Consider the following 8,939-nt stretch of genomic DNA (forward strand, 5'->3'; position numbering starts at 1 on the left):
AACTAACCAGTAACCCCAGAGCTCATGTCTCTAGCTGCATATGTAGCAGAAGATGGCCTAATCGGCCATCATTGGGAAGAGAGGGCCCTTGGTCTTGCAAACTTTATATGCCTCAGTACAGGGGAACACCAGTGCCAAGAAGTGGGAGTGGGTAGGTAGGGCAATAGGGGGGGGGGAGGGTATGGGGGACTTTTGGGATAGCATTAGAAATGTAAATGAAGAAAATACCTAATAAAAAATTTTTTTAAAAAGTAGGAGTCAGCAAATACCAAAGAAAACAAAAAACAAAAAACCTTGGTCTGTGTCAGTATACTATATAATTATAATTATATAATTATATAATTATGTTATATATGTGTGTGTTGTTTTTAAATATATTAAAATAAAATGTATATAGTTACCTTTCTAAAAAAATAAAATGATTAAAAGTGCACTTATTTGTGAGATGGGTCAATACACTGCTCTCAAAATAACAATGATAACAAAAACAATAACCACTGTAATCCAAGAAGTAACATTTTGAGTCCCTAATTACTAAAAATAACTTATGTAAACTCCATATACATTACATCACTAAATACTATCATGACTGCACCTAGTTCCAAGGGGCAGAAGTTGATCTCAGAGGCATTTAGTGATCAGGCTGGATTTTTAAATTTAAGTTCTGGGCTAGACAGATTGCTGATTGGGCCAAAGCATTTGCCATGCATGTTAATGACATGTTTGATCCCCAGAACCTACAGTAAAAGAAGAAAACTGATTACACATCGTTTTCCTATGACCTCAACACATATGCTTTTACCTATGCACATTGGTACACACACACACACACACACACACACACTGTGTTCAAAGTCTGTTCAAAGTTCAAATTCACAAATGGATCAAAACGTTCATTATGTTGGAGACAGTATCTCCAGAAATCAAGTGTCTCTAGAAATGCTTTCTCAACATGCCTAGATGTGTGTTTTCTGAGTCACTTGGGTTGCCCTAGTTCCAATTAAGTGTACAGTTAAAACTAACCATCACAGGCAATACTTGTCTCTAGCTTTAATCTGTTATGAAAGATGTTTCACTGGATACCTAGTTCACATGCTCTTTTTGTAGTAAAATATATTATCAATGATAAAAATCCATTGAAAATCATGAGGATTACTTAAGGCATGAATTATTTTTACATCTTTAGCAAGGAAAGTAGAGCCCATCTCATCTACTATACCAAAGCTTGGATGCCTTTGTTTACTTTTGTTTTGTTCTCTGATAATCTATAGATACTACTACCTAATTAAAAAATAAAAATAAACCAACTTTTATTACTCTCTTCTCTTCCACTGAACTGGCACAGGGAAATGAAGCTTCCCTGATGAGGAATGAGAGTTCCACTTATCTGTAGGCATAAATATTAAAATTGAGTCAAGAATTATAGTGGTTATCAAAGTTGCATCATTTTTCGTTGACACGTATCTGTCTCTGTTTCTAGTTACACAGTCAAATGTATCAGGTTCTTTTACAAAGACTCCTTGAAACTTCATTTAAAAATGGCTTCTCAGATGTGATGAGGTATTCTGGTCACAGACTTTTCTCATCAGAACTCCATTAAATCCTTCCACTTTAGAATATCAAGAGATGCGATTTTATGAGTCAGATAGTCCTGATGGCTTCCAGTATCTTGGCAGCCTCTTCTGGCAGAAAACTGTGCCTGAGGAGTTATCAGGTTAACACATGAATCTCTGAATGTCTGGATTCCTAAGAAGAGGATATTTCCAGAACAACATTCATGTGCTGGGATGGAAATAGGATTCATTTGCAAGTTGTCCCCCATCTGAAGATACAATTTTTGAAAAATGCATTTTGTTGGTAGTATGCTATTGCCTTGCTACTCTTGATCTTTCAACATCCATTTAAAAATCTGTGTTCCACCTATAGGAAGGCGCAAAAGTGAGTTTCAAACCCACTATAATTCTTTTTTCTTAAAAATTAGGTATTTTCTTCATTTATATTACAGGAAGGGGCTTTGTGAGAAAAAGATGAAATCTCAGCAGTATAATTCCATAAACAAGACTAACATGATGACAACACCAGCTGACATAGTATTGTGAATGGAAAAAAATCTCACAAAGCCCCTTCTAGATCAAAAGCTACAGGCAACTGATGACAGCTCATAGAGAGAAAACCTTTCTTTTTCACAGACAAGCCCTGTAGTGGGCTATGTAATCCCAGGGCTTCAGCCTTAAATATACAAGTAATAATCGATGAACTCAGAAAATTGTATGTGCACAGACACACACGTGTGTGTGTGTGGGGGGGGTGGGAGTGGTAACAATAATGTTTTAAAAGAAGATGTTATAAAATTGAAAGAGGATTGTAGGGAGAACACCAGAAAAATTGAAGGAGGGACAGTAAGAGGTGGAAATTATAAATACAGTTAGTTGTTTATGAAATCTCCAAAAAATTAAAGTAAAACTATAGATGTGTGTTAAACTGAAGAAATAAACACTCTTTATATTCACCACTGTAATGCTGAGCAGAAGTAAAAACAGCAGGGGGGGGGGAGGACATCACACCTCTTTGTTCCTGTTCTTTGCTTACTGACTTACATGGATTGTTCTTTTATCATCATCATCATTATTATTATTTATTAGATATTTGCTTTATTTACATTTCAAGTGTTATCCCCTTTTCTAGTTTCCCCTGTGAAAATCCTCTATCCCCTCCTCCCTACCCTTGCTGTCCAACCCACCCATTCCTGCTTCCTGCCCCTGGCATCCCCTACACTGGGGCATATAAACGTGGATGGTTCTTGTATCATCATTTTTATTATCTTGCTACTGGAACCCAAATGTGGGAAAGGAGGAATGATTAGTTTTTACTCTGTCCCAGAGAGTGGCATTTTCTTGTTGGATTCACCAACCCAAATGCCAAGTCAAACATGTATCAAGCCTTTATTGAGTTTCAAATATTTAAGATAAATGAAAATTCTGTAGATAAGGATTGTTGTGAATTTCTGTACTTTAAAAGAAAGTTAAGAACAGAGCACAAGCACCAGTTATTCCCTGACTTACCAGGTGTCCCTGAGAACAGTAGTTTCTTAACAACTCTGAAGGGCAGGAGCTCACAACACAATTTATAGGTGAAAATGAGAACTCATTTTCACCTGTAAATTTGCTGTCCCCAAATATTGCAGTTAAAATGGTGCAGATATTCAATAAGAATTGAAGAAGTAGTTGAGTGGGAAGGAGAAAGGAACCATTAGGGAAGAATGAAGAAAGAAAGGGATAAAGGAGGAAGGAAGATGAAGGGAGGAAGGAGAAAAGAAAAGACAGAGAAGGCCTGGACATGTATAATCCACTCTACCACCAGATTCTCTGCATCTGCCAACTTAAATTGTGGTGTATTTATCTCCCTTCCTTTGTCATGTCCATGGAGTAGGTTCCACTTAATGGTAAAATATGGTGATAAACTTAAAAGGAAGAACAAAGTTCAAGATAACAGACACACATGTATACCCATACAGATACACACACACACACATATTCACACATGTTCATGTACATGCACACACACTTGCAACTGCACAGATGTGTAGGTGTGCACACACAAACATGCATGCACATACACATGCATACACACATGCACAGATGCATACATGCCTGCACATGTACACCTTTTGCACTATTAAGATGATAGCAAACACTTCTACAACATGTTCTTTATATAAAGCAATACACTGTGATAAGGTGGGAAACAGTGCCAGGTAGCCTTTTATTCTTTTACTTAGTAGCAGATACCAGTATGAATTAGAATTAAATAAACTTCTGAGCTTTATAGAATGAATGGTCTCTATAAATAGTTTCTAGAATTGTGATAATAACCATAATGGCAAAGATGGTTTTGAATATTGTTGAGACATCAAATCAAACAGTTGGTACAATGTTTTGTAAAGTCTGTATTTGAAAATTATTTCCCCTTCTTTTATATTTAATTTATTATTTACATTCCATATTCCATTCCCCACTCCCCCATCCACCCTCTGACTGCTCCACATCCCACACCTCTGCCCCACCCCATCCCATCTCCACATGGATGCTCTCACCCCACACCCCACCTGATCTCTAAACTTCCTTGGGCCTCCAGTCTCTTGAGGGTTAGGTGCATCATCTCTGAATGAACACAGACCCAGAAGTTCTCTACTGTATGTGTGTTGGGGGGGCCTCAAATCAGCTGGTGTATGCTATCTGTTTGGTGGTCCAGTGTTTGAGAGATCTTGGGGATCCAGATTAATTGGGACTGCTGGTCCTCTTGCAGGATCACCCTTCTCCTCAGCTTCTTTCAGTTTCATCTAATTCAACAACAGAGGTCAGCTGCTTCTGTCCATTGGTTAGGTACAAATATCTGCATCTGACTCTTTCAGCTGCTTGTTGGGTCTTTCAGAGGGCAGTCATGATAGAACCCTTTTTGTGAGTGCTCCATAGCCTCGGTAATAGTGTCAGGCCTTGGGACCTCCCCTTGAGCTGGATCCCACTTTGGCCCTGTTGCTGAACCTTCTTTTCCTCAGGCTCCTCTCCATTTCCATCCCTAATTCTTTCATACGGGAACAATTATGGGTCAGAGATATGACTGTGGGATGGAAACCCCATCTCTCACCTGATGTCCTGTCTTCCTGCTGAAAATGGGTTCTATAAGTTCCCTCTCCCTATTGTCCAGAATTTAATCTAATGTCTGTCCCTTTGAGTCACCTCCCAGGTCTCTGGTATATTCTGGGGGTCCCCCAACCTCCTATTTCCTGAGGTTGCCTGTTTGCATTCTTTCTGCTGGCCCTCAGGGCTTCAGTCCTTTTCCCTCACTCAATACCAGATCAGGTTCCCCTCTCTTCCCCAGCTCCCTTCCCCCATCCACATTCCCTCCCAGGTCCTTCCCTCTCTCCCAGGTCCTTCCCTCCCTCCCCACTTATGATTGCTTTCTTCTCTCTCAAGTGTGACTGAGATGTCCTTATTTGGGCACTTCAGCTTTTTGAGTTCTGTGGACTGTATCTTGGGAATTCTGTACAAGTTTTTTGTTTGTTTGTTTGTTTGTTTTGTTTTTTGCTAATGTCCACTTAGTGAATACATGGCCTCTTGGGTCTGAATTACCTCACTCAGGATGATATTTTCTTGTTCTATCCATTTGCCTTCAAAACTCAAGATGTCCTTGTTCTTAATAGCTGAGTAGCATTCCATTGTGTAAATGGATCACATGTTCTGTATCCATTTTTCTGTCATTGGACATCTAGGTTGTTTCCAGCTTCTGGCTATCACAAATAAGGCCGCTATGAACATAGTAGAACATGTGCCCCTGTGGCATGGTGAGGCATCTTTTGGATATATTCCCAAGAGTGGTATAGATGGGCCTTCAGGTAGATCTATTTCCAATTTTCTGAGGAGCCTCCAGATTGATTTCCAGAGTGGTTGTACCAGTTTGCAATCCCACCAGCAATGGAGGCGTTTTCCTCCTTCTCCACATCCTCTCCAACTTGATGAAAAAAAAAAAATGAAGTTGTAATTGTTTCATTATTTACTCCTCCAAGAATTCTGTTTGTTATTGATTTGTTCAGTTTTGAGGTAGAGTCTCCTGTATCCCATGCTGGCTTCAAACTGTAATAGAGGATAAACTTTAAACTTTGTGTAAAAGATTTTATATAAAAGGGACTAGTGATCAAACCCAAGACTTCTTGAATGTGAAGCAAGCACTCTATCAGATAAACTACATTCCCAATTCTCCTTTAGGTTTTTAAGGGATCCTAAATGCTCTAGCTGCATATGTATCAAAAGATGGCCTAGTAGGCCATCACTGGAAAGAGAGGCCCATTGGACATGCAAACTTTATATGCCCCACTACAGGGGAACGCCAGGGCCAAAAAATGGGAATGGGTGGGTAGGGAAGTGGGTGGGGAGGGTATGGGGGACTTTTGGGATAGCACTGGAAATGTAATTGAGGAAAATACATAATAAAAAATATTTTAAAAAAAGATAAAATAAAACAAAATAAAAAAAAAAACAGAGAAGGGATGGATATGCAGAATAAATCAAAGTGGGGTTCTGAAGTTTGTTGGCAGTGGTCTACAATTCTTTCTTTTATTCTTGTGTATGCACACACTGAAAGAGTGGGATGTGGAATGATAAGCAATTCTATTGGCTCAAAGGTATTATCCTCAAAATCTTTATAGCTAAAGGATTCTATGTGCTCACCCACCCAGAAGGGACTATTGGTTTTTTACTGGTTGCTGTGGGTGGTGGTACCATTTTCTTCCTCGGTATAGCCACTATTAAGTTACCCATGCTCCATTGAGTAACCCAACCCTTGATCCTGCAAGCAATCCTAGTTAAACTCAGTGTTGTTGTTTGGGTTGTTTTGTTGTTTTGCTATTGTTTTGATTGGGAGAGGACTGTTTAGGAAGAAGAAATGTATCTATGGGAATGAAGAGAATCAGAGAAGGTAGTGGGAAGTGAAAAGTGGTCAGAATTTTTTGTACACATGTATGAAATTGTCAAAAAAAATTTTAAATGTTAACAGGGAAAAAAAGGTATTAAAGACTGTGTAGGAGAATAGTGAAGTGAATAAAAATATACTCCTCAATATTACAAGTTATAAGGGAAAAACAAGTTAAACCTGCAGTTAGACACCACTTCATGCATAGAAGAACTAAAATCTAAATAGGCATGAGTTGTTAATGTCTAATTGTACACAAGATAAGAACTTTAAGAGCATGATAAGGAGATAGCTTACTTAGTCAGCAAAATGTACCCCCTGCTGCCATGTAACCATGATGACCTCAGTTCAGATATCCAGCATCTACCTAAATTCCAAGCTTAGCAGTATACTCTATAACCAAAGTCCTGTGTTGTAGGGCAACTGGAGTGGGGGAATAAAGGGAGTAGGAGAAAACCTGTGTCCTGTCAGACTCTGCCAGAGTTCCAGTGCTCTGGGTGGGTGGATGTGGAGGACTCCTACACTTTCCACATGGCCTCTGGTGGGTGTCTGACTGTGGGAAGCCACGGACCCCAGCCCACAGGAGGGGTAGACAAGGGACAGTCCAACATCTCTGGGTCTCACAGCGGCCAAGAGATAACAGGTTCTCAGTCTCAAGCATCCCAGATGCCGCTGGACATGGCAGAAGAAATAAGAACAAAGTGGGGACCCTGTGGGTGGCTCGGCCAGCCTCAGGACCAAAGAGAGGAGAGGGCAGGGGAAAAGGGAGTACTGGGTGGTTCCCACGTGGGTGAGAGTATTTGGTATGGTCTGTGGCTGAAGAGCCGGAAGGCCTTCCGCAGGAGGTTAGACAAGGCTCTTTAGCGGAGATGTGGGAAGCCACATACGCCATTACAAGGTGGCACTAGCTACCACCCATAAGTTTGGGTAAACAACCAATGTGCACATGTGCAGTAGAGTTTTTTGCCGAGTCACTGCCTGGCCCGAGGCATGCAAATGAGGTACTGAAAGCATAACCAATCTGTGTAGACACGCCTCTCCTAGGCCTATGTAAGCAGCGCCAGTTCTGGGGATGGGGTCTTTTCTCCTCTGCCATCAAGCTCTCCCAATAAACGTGTGCAGAAGGATCCTGTTGTGGCATCTTTCTTGCTGGCAAGTCGGGTGCTCACAGGGAGAGCCTATCCTATCGTTCAAATACGGTGGGCCTTGATGCACAGAGATGGTCTATGGTTTTAGAGCTTTATTGTGGAAGTGCAGAAAAAGAGAGAAGATAAAAGAAAGAGAGGGGTTGGCCATGGCCATGTGTAGAGAAGGGGGATGGGAGGGGACGAAAGGAGAGCTAGAGATGAGATTAAGAAAGGTGAGAGCTTAAGAGAGAGAGGTGGGGCCAAGCAGCCCGTTGTTGCCAGGTAACTGTGGAGAGGAGCATACCTAGCTATTGTCACGTAACTGTGCGGGTGGCATCTAGCCAGAATGCTAGGAGTTTGGGGCTTTGTCTATGTGACTGATAGTCACAGAATTATGGAGTTGTGGGATCTGTAGTGTCAGGCACCTGTCTCTGGGAACGTGGCTCACTGTTCTGTCCCTTGTAGAGTTTTCTATTTGGTCTCCAAGAGCAAGCTTCGTTCAACCAAAACAGGCTGATTTTCACGGTCCCACACTGGGTGTGCAAAAACATGAGGATTCCTGGACCAGTCAGGCTAGTTGAAGCATTGGGGTTCACTGGGAGCAGATATCTGAAATAACAAGAGCTATCAATAAATGGAGAAGGAGGATATTAACTGCTGGTCTAGATACACAGAGAGAGAGAGACAGAGAGACAGAGAGAGAGAGAGACAGAGAGACAGAGAGAGAGAGAGACAGAGAGAGAGGGAAAGAGGGAGACCAAGTGCATCTTTGCGTTTAACAATATCTGACTAGATTAATCACTTAATTAATGAACTTTGCCTAAAAGATTCCATTAGGATTACAAATGTAATGATGCCCTCTTCTGACCTCTAGGGCACCTATACCCACACAGGCACTTACTCACACAGAAGCACACACATATACACAAAATTAAAAATATTTTAAAAAAAAAAACATGCTTTTCATGAGAGAAACCCCAAAACATTAAAAATGGATGATGCTCTTTATTATTAGGATGAATCAAAAGATGACTGATTGACTGCTAAGTCACTACATGCTAGTATTTTGTTTTCAATAGTCCCAGATATGCTCTCTAAGTATCTATGTGAGCTGGCACCCATGGCACAGATATATGCCTTATTGTTGTCATTGACAAGGGAGCAAAAACCATCCAGTGGAAAAAAGACAGCATTTTCAACAAATGGTGCTGGCACAACTGGCAGTTATCATGTAGAAGAATGTGAATTGATCCATTCTATCTCCTTATACTAAGGTCAAATCTAAGTGGATTAAGGAACTCCACATAAAACCAGAGACACTGAAACTTATAGAGGAGAAAGTAGGGA

The sequence above is a fragment of the Mus caroli genome, chromosome 15, assembly GCF_900094665.2.
Source record: "Mus caroli chromosome 15, CAROLI_EIJ_v1.1, whole genome shotgun sequence".
NCBI lineage: Eukaryota > Metazoa > Chordata > Mammalia > Rodentia > Muridae > Mus > Mus caroli.